The 13,017-nt window shown below is 44.2% G+C and overlaps 1 long non-coding RNA gene and 1 other non-coding gene across 2 annotated transcripts in view; one reads left to right on the top strand and one right to left on the bottom strand.

Annotated features, from left to right (window-relative positions):
- The first annotated feature begins 9,072 nt into the window (after positions 1-9,072).
- Positions 9,073-9,175, top strand: LOC127492914 (U6 spliceosomal RNA). Its single transcript, XR_007922732.2, has one exon. It is a non-coding gene; the product is annotated as a U6 spliceosomal RNA (small nuclear RNA).
- A 524-nt stretch (positions 9,176-9,699) lies between these two features.
- LOC138845220 (uncharacterized) overlaps positions 9,700-13,017 on the bottom strand; it is a 51,912-nt gene continuing 48,594 nt past the window's right edge. The window contains exon 3 of the long non-coding RNA XR_011382111.1: positions 9,700-9,812. This is a non-coding gene — a long non-coding RNA (uncharacterized lncRNA). The remainder of the gene's footprint in view (positions 9,813-13,017) is intronic.

Genomic DNA, 13,017 nt, shown 5'->3' on the forward strand with positions numbered 1-13,017 from the left:
CAAACCTGTCTGGGGGGAACAAATGCCCCCATGCTTTGCTGAGAACAGCCCGACGTTGCTGCTGGGGGAGTTTACTCTACACTTAGAGCAGAAAGTGTTAGCAAATACCGAAAATCATTTGCTGTGTGCGAACCTTAATAATAAAAAAAAATAGCCAGCCTAATATTTACATAGCTCCTTCCACTCGGAGGACTCCCGGTCTGCCCTCCCCCTCTCAGCTGGCGGCCTGGGGGTCACTGACTCATCCCTTTCTGACCAGGAGGGGAAGTTCTCGCCAAGTCACACGTTGTCCGCTTCCTCCACCATGGCCCCACTGGCATGCTGTTTCCACTCCCCACCTCCTGTGGGACTCAGTCACTTCTCAACCCCTGACTTCTTTTTCCTTCTAGAGGGGTACCGGCCCGGCCAGCAGCTGGCGAGTGCTTTCTGGCAGAAACGGATCTCAAGAAGCTGCTTGACAAACTCTTCCAGGTCTTACTTTTTTTTTTCTATGGCACGAGGTGGAGAATTTATGGTCACCAATCTTGTAGAATCTTCCTTTGCAGAACTGTCCATAGAAATCAGTTCTTATGCATTTATTGTATGTTTCATTAGCACCTTTTCATACTGGTTGCCATTTTGTTTCCTTTTTTAAAGTTTTTTGTTTTATTTGAAAGGCAGAGAGAGGAAAACCTCTTCCATCTGCTGGTTCACTCCCCAGATGGCCACAACAGCCAGGGCTGGCCCAGATGGAAGTTAGGAGCCAAGAACTCTGTCCCAGTCTCCCATGTGGATGGCAGGAACCCAGGTACTTGGAGCATCTTCCGCTGCTTTCACAGGCACATTAGCAGGGAGCTGGAGAAGAAGCCGGGCAGCTGGGTCTCTAACCAGCAATTCAATATGGGAAGCTGTTTTCCGCCATCTTCATCAAGCTTTCTTTCCTGCCCAAGTTGAATCCTGAAGCTGCTGAGTGGATCTCGCCCTCTCTGAAGGCTCTCACCATTGCCACTACGTCAGTGGCTTCCTCCTCACTGCTCCATTTGTTAATGCTCCGGCCTTGAGTCGGTCTTTTGGAAACCACTTTTGGGACATTTCTGACTTGTGTTGAATGTCAGATATTTAATTTCTTGAGCATACGGTAGTTTCATCCTGATTCACAGGGAACGTTCCCAGATTCCAGTAGATGCTTAAAATCACAGCTAGTGCTGAACCTGGTATTTACCACTTTTTCCTATGTGCCCTACATTATTGCCACATGGAACCAGAGTTGACCTGCCCCTACCATGTTTTTTGCCCTAGTGTCACCTTTGTATCATTTTTCTTACACCTTGGGGCCAATATCAAGTAAAATAAAAGTTATCTGAACATAAGTACTAAGATACCATGGAACTTGATCTGATAATGGGGATGCCTACTAAGTAACCAATGGGCAGGTAGCCCATACAGTACACACACAACACACTCCAGGCAGAATGGAGTAGGGTGGCCCAAGATTTCATTGCACTATTCACAATAACATGAAATTTAAAACTTAGAAAACATTGATTTCTGGAATTTTCCATTTAATGTTTTCTGATGATAGTTCACAGTGAATAACTGAACTCCTGGAAGGCAAAACCACAAATCAGGGAGTGCTGCTGTATACACAAATCCAACACTGCATTGGAACAGTCATCCTTTCTCCTCGCCCTGTCGTCGCCCTAACCTACCCTCTTTGTTTGGCACAGTGGTTTTGAGAGCGCATGCCACCATTCCCTGTGGCTTTTCCCCACTTTGGGTTGTGGAGCTTGGTGAGGAAGGAGTTGTATTCATGAACTCTCCATTCTTGTCCGAAGTTTCTGTCATCAGCACCCCTCAACTATCAATGAGGTCCATTTCCCAACACTTTGCTTGGAGGAATTTAGGAAAATATCTGCAGCTGTAAAATCAATACCAGGTTCTCAAACCTTAGGTTGGGACATCATACAGAAAAGAAGTGAGATGTTAACATAAATTATTTAATTGAAATGTTACTTGAACATCATAAGCAAAAATCCATGTATAACCTCCTTATATCTATAACTCTTACGAAACCAGAAAATCAAAATAACACTTATGCAGTTATAAAATCAAAATAAAATCACAAGTTAAGTGTAAACCACAAACCAAAAAAATTCAAATAAACTAATTTAATGTGGACTTTGGGGCTGCTTTGTAGAAATGTCTTCCTCTAGCTCAACATGGAAAGAGTGCTGACTGTAATGGCAAAGGTTCTTGCAAATCCTGCACACCTCAGCTCGGTTTGTGATGCGGTCCATCTCCCCACCGTGTTGTCCCATCTCTGTGTCTGCAAAGCCCTGCTTCTTCGGAGTGCTGAAACGTCTTCCACCTCCCCTTGCCTGCACATGTCAGTTAAGGACTAAGTTTTACGTCGACTGGTATCTTCCATCCTTCCAGGCTATTTTGATACAATCTGTCATTTCCACCATATGACATCAAAATAAGTGTAAAGTCACTTAAAGGAAAGTCTGACTTCATGAAAATGTCTTTTAGTCGAAAATTATTGATATAAAAGTGGAGACACATAACTCAGCTGAAATAATTCAGCATAAGATCAAAGGTAGGCACAGAACATAGGTTATTAATTTGAAAAGAGAACAAACTGGTATAGTGAGCCAAAGAAGCTTATCAACATATTATGATTTACTTGAAGCCCTTTAGGGTAAGCCAAAGCCATCCTAGAGGTACATTTGTAAATATAAACGTAAATGCAGGCATGTGTCTGTCATCCAAGTGATCAACAATGTGCTTCTTTTCTTAAATTAAAATGAAAATACAGGGGCTGGCACTGTGGCGTATTGGGTTAAGCTGCCACCTTCTGTACTGGCATCCCATATGGGTGCCGGTTCGAATCCCAGCTGCTCCGCAGTTTCTGATCTAGCTTCCTGCTGGTGTTCTTGGGAAAGCAGTGGAAGACGGCCCAAGTGCTTCGGCCCCTGAAGCCACCAGGGAGGCCTGGATAAATCTCCTGGCTCCTGGCTCCTGGCTTCGGTCTGGCCCAGCCCTAGCCATTGTGGCTATTTGGGAAGTGAATCAGCAGATGGAAGACTTCTTTCTCTCTGCTTCTGCCTCTCTCCCTCCTTGTAACTCCACCTTTCAAATAAATAAATAAATCTTCTTTTTAAAAAGAAAGTATAAAATGCTTTCATTGGGAACTCAAAGACCAGGAGAATGTGTCCTTGATAGAAGAAAAATCCAGTTTCATAGCAATCAAGACTACTTGAGTGAAAGGGAGACCTTGAAAACATCAAAGGAGAATGAAATCACATCCATCAGCCCTCACAACTGGAGAGGAGGAGAGACCGAGGAGGGTGAATGGCTGGTGGTGACAGATCTAGTCTCCAATTTCATGCTTCTTTCCAGCACATCAGCATTTTTTTTTAACTTTTATTTAATGAATATAAATTTCCAAAGTACGACTTATGGATTACAATGGCTTCCCCCCCATACCGTCCCTCCCAACCGCAACCCTCCCCTTTCCCACTCCCTCTCCCCTTCCATTCACATCAAGATTCATTTTCGATTCTCTTAATATACAGAAGATCAGTTTAGTATACATTAAGTAAAGATTTCAACAGTTTTCTCCCACACAGAAACATAAAGTGAAAAATAGTAGATGATTTTTTAAATGATGATGAAATCAGATCAGACATATTGTCATGTTTAATCCCAGTGAGAGTCAAGTTGGGAATTGATAATTTCTTTTTTTTTTTTTTTTTTTTTTTTTTACAGAAGATCAGTTTAGTATACATTAAGTAAAGATTTCAACAGTTTGCACCCCCATAGAAACACAAAGTGAAATATACTGTTTGAGTACTCGTTATAGCATTAAATCTCAATGTACAGCACATTAAGGACAGAGATCCTACATGAGGAGTAAGTGCACAGTGACTCCTGTTGTTGACTTTACCAATTGACACTCCTGTCTATGGCATCAGTAATCTCCCTATGCTCCAGTCATGAGTTTCCAAGGCTATGGAAGCCCCTTGAGTTCTCCGACTCTTATCTTGTTTAGACAAGGTCATAGTCAAAGTGGAGGTTCTCTCCTCCCTTCAGAGAAAGGTACCTCCTTCTTTGAAGACCTGTTCTTTCCACTGGGATCTCACTCACAGAGATCTTTCATTTAGGGTTTTGTGGTTTTTTTTGTTTTTTTGTTTTTTTTTTTGTTTTTTGCCACAGTGTTTTGGCTTTCCATGCCTGAAATACTCTCATGGGCTCTTCAGCCGGATCCGAATGCCAGCACATCAGCATTTACCAAGAGGGACTTGCATTGCCGTACAGAGGGTTTGGCTGCCTCTCGCAGTGCTGACGTGCACATAACCTGCATTAGAGTGCTGGTCTGAGTCCTGGCTACTCCACTTCTGGTCCAGCTCCCTCCTAATGTGCCTGGGAAAGCAGCAGGTGATGGCTCAAGTGCCTTGGCTCCTGTTACCCATCCAGGAGACCTGGATGAAGTTCTAGGATGCTGGCTTTGGTCTGGCCCAGGTTTGGCTGTTGTGCCCCTTTGGGAAGTGAACCAGTGGATGGAAGATCTCTTTCTGTCTGTTTCTCCTCTCCGTTGCTCTATTTTTCAAATAAATAAGTACTAAAAAAGAAAATTATCAAGATAACTTCACATTTTATCACACTATGTCTCAAGAATATACTCAGCCTCCCAGTTCTCAGAAAAGATTCTTATACCCAGTTTATCATATTCATTGACAACAAATCCTATAAAATGTTAGCATTTCAATCCATTTAAGTGGTTCATTAATGAATATCCATTTGGATTTAATAATAACCTATGTGTAAACTAACACTTCATGTTATTTGTTTTAAGGTTTTTTTTTCACTGGTTTCAAAGATTTCCTGGGGCTTATAAATGTCTTCAGACCCCGAATTCATATTGTGACTTTTTTTTTGATAGGCAGAGTTAGACAGAGAGAGACAGACTGAGAGAAAGGTCTGCCTTCCATTAGTTTACCCCCCAGATGGCCGCTATGGCCAGCGCGCTGTGCAGATCCAAAGCCAGGAGCCAGGTGCTTCCTCCCAGTCTCCCATGCAGGTGCAGGACCCAAACACTTGGGCCATCCTCCACTGCACTCCGGGGCCACAACAGAGAGCTGGACTGGAAGAGGAGCGACCGGGACAGAACTGGTGCCCCAACTGGGACTAGAACCCGGGGTGCTGGCGCTGCAGGCGGAGGATTAGCCAAGTGAGCTGCGGCACTGGCCCATATTATGACTCTTAATCACCAGTGTGATACTATTAACAGATGAGGCTCTCAGAAGCAACTGGATCTTGAGGGCTCCCTGACGTGAATAGTATCAATGCACATAAAAAGGCGTCACGTGGCCTGTGTCCCTGTTCCACTTCTGTCTCCCTTCCCAGGTGAGGACACAGGGCTTGCCCTCTGCCACGTGAGGATGTAGGGAATGCAGACAGCAGCCCTTTCCCAGACACCGGCAATGCTGGCTCCTTGACCTTGGACTTCCCAGCCTCCAGAACTGTGAATGACAAACGTATGCTCTTTATAAATGACTCAACCCAAGGCTTTTCATTACAGAAGCAGGAACACAGGGAGATAAGGACTTGTCTGAACGTTTTTCCTTCTCAAAGTTGTGGCCCCCAACAAGGTTCTTGAAAATGGAGTATAAATGTAATGACCCCCTTTGCTGACTTCCCCTTCTTCCTGTAACTATGTAGGTGATGCAAGTTGGCTTCTACCTTTCTGTTTTCATCAGTGCATGGAAATTGTTTCCCTAAAGGCCACATGGACATCCTAATTGCCACATCTCCTGGACTCTTCATATGTAACCCTATTTGAACTTCCCATGGAATGTAGGCCACATTCTTCTTCATTCTCTTCTTCCACTGCTTTTCCTGTGTTTTTCTCTCCTTGGTCCCTGTGCTCCTTTGATTTCACTTTTTTATCTGGTTTCTCTTCCCGACTTCATATCTATAGATATTCTTTAGGATTCTATGAATAGCCTATTTCTTCCTTATTGTCCAACCTCTCACCTGTCACTTCATGTGGACTCATGTGCTAATAATGCCCAAATGTGTTCCTTTTGTCCATCTCTTTTTAAGAGTTCAGATAAGTATTTCTGGAAAACTTGAATATTTAAGAAATAAGTAGGCTAAGCCTCCGCCTGTGGGCACTGGTTCAAGTCCTGGCTGCTCTGCTACTGATCCAGCTGCTTGCTTATGGCTTGGGAAGGCAGTGAAAGGTGGCCCAGGTGCTTGGGCCCCTGCACCTGTGTGGGAGACTTGGAACAGGCTCCTGGCTCCTGGCTCCTGGCTCCTGGCTTCAGATCAGCCCAGCTCTGGCCATTGTGGCCATTTAGGGAGTGAACCAGTAGATGGAAGACCTTTCTCTCTGTCTCTCCCTCTCTCTGTCTGTAACTCTACCTCTCTAATAAATAGATAAATAATGTTTTTTAAAGAAAGAGATAGGTATTTGATTCTAAATCTGCAAATGTCAAAATGTAATAATCATATTTTCTATATAGAAGCAAAACAAAAAGAGGGAATGAAGGAAGAGAGACTTTCAAAAAAAGAATAGTCTACTATTTCAAATGTCAATGATCATGTCAAATAAGAGAAGAATGGATGTATTCCTTACACTTAGCTGCTTGGAAGTCACTGGAATCTAGGTTAGAGCAATCAGGGACAAAATCCAGAGTGAAACCAGTTGAAGAGTGGCTTAGAAGAAGCATGAACTGCGAATATAAAAAAAAACTCCAGCAACTGAACTGTGGAAGAAAGGAGAGAAAACTGACTGGAGAGGAAACGAGGGGCGGAGGAGGTGCATGCTTGATTGGCTAAGGAGAAGGAACCAGGACAAAAAGAAAGGCACCACATAAAAGAGGAAGCCATCTGCCTGGGAAAATATTGTGCACTAATGAGTGTTGGGCAGGAAGAGTTAACTCTTTCATGGACCAGGAAGGAAGGAGGTGCCATCGGTTTCTTCTTGACTGTGGGAATTGGCAAATGCGCAAAAGAGTTTGTGCCAAATAGTCTATTTTTCTCTTTGAAATGGGGAAATGAAATGTGAGTTCACCTTCTGAGGTTCTTAGAGAAAAGGTGAGAGATTTGGGGGGGAGGGGTTGGGATCACAATTTATGTTCTAATCCGTCCTGCACCCTCTGAAATGCTGGAGATTTTTTTTATCTTTATAAAATTTTATTTAAGGTATATGAATTTCATGTGCTTCATATATACAGATTCAGGAACATAGTGATACTTTCTACCCTAACATCCCTGCCACCCAGGCTCCCCCCTTCTTCCTCCTCCCTCTCCTATTCCCATTCTTATTTTTTTATTTGTTTATTTTTAAGGAATACAAATTTAATAAATATAATTTTAGGAATATAGTGATTCTTCCCACCATACCCACCCTCCCACCCATTCTTGCACCCCTCCTCCTCCTCCCTCTCCCCTTGCCAGTCCCATTCTCCATTAAGATTCATTTTCAATTAACTTTGTACACAGAAGACCAACTCTATACTAAGTGAAGAGTTCAACAATTTGCACACACACACACATACACACAAACTGTTTGACAATTGGTTTTATAGTTAACTCTCATAATACAACTCATTGAGGACAGAGGTCCTGCATGGGGAGTTAGTGCACAGTAACTCCTTTTTTTAATTTAACAATTAACACTCTTATATATGATGTCTATGACCACCCGAGGCTCTTGACATGAGTTACCTAGGCCATGGAAGCCTTTTGAGTCCACAATCTCCATCAGTGTTTAGACAAGGCCATAAGCAAAATGGAAGTTCTCCCCTCCTTTCAGAGAAAAGTACATCCTTCTTTGGTGGCCACTTCTTTTCATTGGGTCTCACTCACAGAGATCCTTCATGTAGAACATATTTTGCCACAGTGTCTTGACTTTCCATGCCTGAAATGTGGAGAGATAGTTTTAAAATGTAGACTGGGTCATGACACACTTTGGCTCCCAGAAAATAAAATCCTGCTCCACACAGATTCTGAAGAACCCTCTGCAATATGATCCCTTGCTCATCTCCAGTCTCATGGACACCACCTGGCAGCCACCACTCCCACCCCAGCTTCTAGCATCTTGCATCATTATGCAAACACCCCACATGCCAGAACCCTCTGCCTAGAATTCTCTTAACCTCACTTCTCTGTCCAGGAGCCCTCTCTCCACACTCCCAAGTCCGATTTAAGAGTTTCTTCTGACTCTGGGGTATATTTTACATTGTCTAGCCTGCTTCCTTTTGTCCTAATTTCACCTTTTGTTTATTTATTTCCAATATACAGGTCTTACATGTTTCTGTATAGTGTCACCAATCCCCTTGGGGGCATATGTAATCACCCAATTAACGGAACTAACTAGTCAATGAATATGTATTCTGTACAATATAATGTACAACTTCAAGGATCCCTAGGGAAATAACCAGCCTTGATCCAGTGTAACATGTGCCATAATAGAAGAATGATCCAGTGACCATGGAATGGAGTAGACAGAGAACCAAATGGTGATGGGAGCAAAGGAGACCACTGAAGGTTTATGGACGTGTGTCTGTGTGTAGGCCTCTTTAGAGGGCATTCCATGATAAGTTCCATGCATGCTAGGGCAGTGTCTTGTCCAAAAAGACGCTGTTCTATAAGGTTACACCATCCTCATACTAAGGGGATAGTTTCTACTTTTCAGGGATTTATGGACTCTTATGTAATCATTTCAACTCTAAAGATGGTCCTTTCAGGGGCCAGTGCTGTGATGCAGCGGGTTAACGCCCTGGCCTGAAGCCGCCGGCATCCCACGTGGGCACCACTTCTAGTCCCGGCTGCTCCCCTTCTGATCCAGCTCTCTGCTATGGCCTGGGAAAGCAGTAGAAGATGGCCTAAGTCCTTGGGACCCTGCACCTGCATGGGAGACCTGGAAGAAGCTCCTGGCTCCTGGCTTCAGATAGGCCCAGCTCCAGCCATCGCAGCCATCTAGGGAGTGAACCTGCAGATGGAAGACCTCTCTCTCTGGCTCTCTACCTCTCTCTGTAACTCTGTCTTTCAAATAAATAAAACAAATCTTTTAAAAAAAATAAAGATTGTCCTTTCTGTGCTCACTTAGGCATCACACATACTAAAATTGGAATGGCCCTTGCGCAAGGATGACCCATAAATTCGTGAACTGTTCCATATTTTTCTGGTGCTGAGGCATAACAGGTAAAGCCACCACCTGCAGTGTCAGCATCCCATATGGGCACCTGTTCTAGTCCCAGCTGCTCCACTTCTGATCCAGCTCTCTGCTGTGGCCTGGAGGGGAGGGGGGGGTGGGCAGTACAGGATGGCCCAAGTCCTCGGGCCCTTGCATCCATGTGGGAGACCCGGAAGAAGCTCCTGGCTCCTGGCTTCAGATTGACACAGCTCTGGCTGTTGTGGCCATCTGGGGAGTGAACCAGTGGATAGAGGATCTCTCTCACTCTTCTTCCCTCCCTCCTTCTGTCTTTCTGTAACTCTGTCTTTCAAATAAATAAATAAATCTTTTTTAAAAAAAAAGATTATCCTTTCTAACATGTTGTCCCTTTTTTAAGTATCACTGCATAGCCATGGAGAGAAAAAATAATGTCCTTTCTAGTGCCATCCTGGTAGTCACTGCTACAGTCCCAGCCACCTGCTCCTCTCTCTGGTCCCACTCCCCAGAATCCCTGATTCAGCTTCTCCTCTATCATTCAGACCTTGCCAAGGGCAGATTCCTCTTCCGGACTCAGTCCCCTAGACTGGGCTTCTTCCTTCCTTCCTTCAGTTCTTCTCTCTGTGCCAGTAAACCATCGTTATGTTGCCTGGAAAGAAAGAGCTGTGATTACTGGGTGGGACTTCTCTAACACAGAAAGAAAGGTTCTACTTTTTCCTTTCAAGATAATCCTTGCACCTCACTGTTTAGGGCTCCATCTAGCATGGCTTCTGCTTTATCTATTTGAGTTGCTAAACAGAAGAATCACTGTTATCTGCTAACTCCAAATTCATGATTTCCCTGTGAACTGTTCCAATCTTAGCTTCCCCAGCAGATGGGCTCATACCTAAAATTAGACTAGCTTTGCGCCTACTCATTGTCTGTTTGAATCCTTCTATATAGGAGGATGAAAGGCTAGGGGCTGAAATTTTCACATTTTCTGAGATTACTTCTTACAGAAGTTTCCAGACTTGAAGTACACAGCTGTATAACATGAAGCTGCAACACCCAGACCCAGAGCTCTGAACGTTCTATCAGGCCCTGGTCATGTCGCCATTGGGTTGGAAGTCCCAGCACTATGTTCTGCCTTAGCACACCACCTCAGGATTGTTCTGGATGCCATGTTTCCCTTCAGCTGGGAGTCACACCTTCTTTTGCATTCAAGCCCTCTCTTTCTGTTCACACACACCTTTCAAGTGGTTGGTGTTCTCTTTCCCTCCCAACACTATTCCCAGCAGTGAGCACCCTGTTCTTCTGTTAAAATCCTCTTCTTCCTACATAGGAGATTCCATGGAACACCAGTGCTTCTTCGTGAGCAGGGAGGAGTCCCATGTGCGTGACAGGCTCACAAGTAGGTGGTCTCAGGGGAGGGTAGTGCCACTCAACGGTGTAGTCGTTGTTTTGCAACTCAAGGGTTCGGCTGAATTTCTCAGGACAGCAGGGAAGAGTTTGAGAGCTGGCATCTTCTCAGCTCTCCCCCTAGGCCGACTTTGGCCTTTTTTCTAAATAAATGCTCGTCAAATATTTTAACAACACTGTTTGAGGAGGAGAAGTGAACATCTTGGATCCCTTGCTTGGTAGTTGGTACTAACTGATACCCCAGAATTCATCATCTCCCAAAACTCGCCGGTGCTGCTTTCCCCCGATGCTCTCCCTCGCCCCTGCCAACACTCGCACACATCAGTCACTCCTGGGACAGCGGACGTCCTCCCAGAGTCTCCTTGAGTTTCCCTGCTGTTGGCTGGGCTTACTGCTTCTGAGAAAGACTTCAGCATACACGCTCTCTTCCAAAACATGCCATGGAAAACTGAGCCGCGGACTTGTTGAGGGGGTCACCCCTCGGACCTCCCTCTGCCCAGAGAAGGACCCCCATTTCCTTTGAGCAGACAGTTGGGAGCATATGGCATTCATTACTAGAAGAGCCGATTCAGGCTGCTTCCAACCCTCACGCCAGTTCCCTAACCGTGACAAAACAGGCCCCACAATCTCATCATGACTCATTTTTATTTTTAAGTAACCTCTGGAGTGGAACTTTGTGAAGGCTTTTTGAAAGGTTAAAGAAATTATATCCACATGCTTCTTGACCCCTCAGAGAGTTCTAGTAGGTTAAGTACATTGTCTCCTAAGAGAATGTTTGGCCAACTTTGCTGAATACCCCATGACTACTCTGGATGAACGTAAATGTATTTAAATCTTAATGGGTGTCCATTACTATGCTCAGATCTATGAGAGGATATAAAAAAGTATCAACAGCATAAAATCAACTTAGATAGGCTGAACAAAATCACAAAATTATTAGTGCTTAGTGTGGCAGTTCAGATGCTACTTGGGGCTCCCACACTCCACATAGGAGTGCCTGGTTTGAGTCCCAGTGAGGCTTCCCATCCAGATTCCTGCTAAAGAACACCCTGGGAGGCACAGACAATGGTTCAAGTACTTACTTGGGTCGCTACTACCTATGCGGGAGACCCAGATTGAATTCCTGGCTCCTGGCGTTGGTGCAGTCCAGTCCTCATTGTTGTGGGCATTTGGAGGGTAAACCAGCAGATAGAACATCTCTCTCTCTCTCTCTTTCTTCTCTCTCTCTTTTTATCTCTGTCTTTTGCCTTTCAAATAAAATGAAGATCAATAAATTAAAAATTGTAAAAAGAAGATATATATGTGTGTGGTAATGAACAGAATTATAAGATGAGTTTGGAAAATAATGAGGCAAGGGGCAAGCAATTGGCTCCCTGGTCAGGTCACTGCTTGGAGTGCCCACATCTCATATCACAGTGCCTGGCTCAAGCTCCAGCTGCTCTACTTCCAATCTAGTTTCTTGTTGATGTGCCTCCTGTAATGCTGTGGTGATGGTCAGGTACTCCAGTCCTTGTGACCCTCATGGGAGAGCTGGATTGAGTTCTGGGCTCCTGGCTTTGGTTTCGACATTTGAGGAGAGAACAGGCAGGTGGAAGATGTCTCTGTCCTCTGCTTTTCAAATACAATGAAAACGCAGAAATAAAAAAAAACTATTAAAGAAAAGAAAGCCACAAATGTGTTCAGAAGATGGAGAGACACCCTGAGCTGCAACTTGGAAGTTGGGTGGGCTTTGTAGCGACAGAGAAGCCTGCAGAGGGCTTCCAGGCGTTCCAGGAATGAAAGAAGGGCAGAAAGCACGAGTGAGAACTCAGGTTAGAGTAGAAGGAACACATGAAAGAGTCTGATAAGTGGGAAGATGGCTAATTAAGAAAAGCCTTGAACGACCCAACAGAAGAATTAAAACTGATATGATAGGTGATAAATAGCTACAATTAATGGTTTGGGAGCAAACTGGAGAATCTAATATTACAAAGAAAAGAAGAAGTTTAGCCAGGGACAACAGAAACCGTTCATTTAAGAGCTATCATAGCAAGCCATGTTGAGGAGTGTTTTTTTTTTTTTTAATTTTTATGTCAGGATTGAGTGAATATACATGAGGATAAAGATAAAAGATCTCAACCAGCAAATAATGATAAAAATGGAGGTAAAGTTCTTTTTTTATTTAAAAAAATAACTTTTTTATTTATTTTCATTTTATTAGAAAGGCAGAGAGACAGAGGAAGAGAGACAGAAAAAGTTATTCCAGCCGGCGCTGAGGCTCACTAGGCTAATCCTCCGCCTTGCGGCGCCGGCACACCAGGTTCTAGTCCCGGTCAGGGCACCGGATTCTGTCCCGGTTGCCCCTCTTCCAGACCAGCTCTCTGCTGTGGCCAGGGAGTACAGTGGAGGATGGCCCAAGTCCTTGGGCCCTGCACCCCATGGGAGACCAGGATAAGTATCTGGCTCCTGCCATCGCA

Source organism: Oryctolagus cuniculus, chromosome 14 (assembly GCF_964237555.1).
Source record: "Oryctolagus cuniculus chromosome 14, mOryCun1.1, whole genome shotgun sequence".
NCBI lineage: Eukaryota > Metazoa > Chordata > Mammalia > Lagomorpha > Leporidae > Oryctolagus > Oryctolagus cuniculus.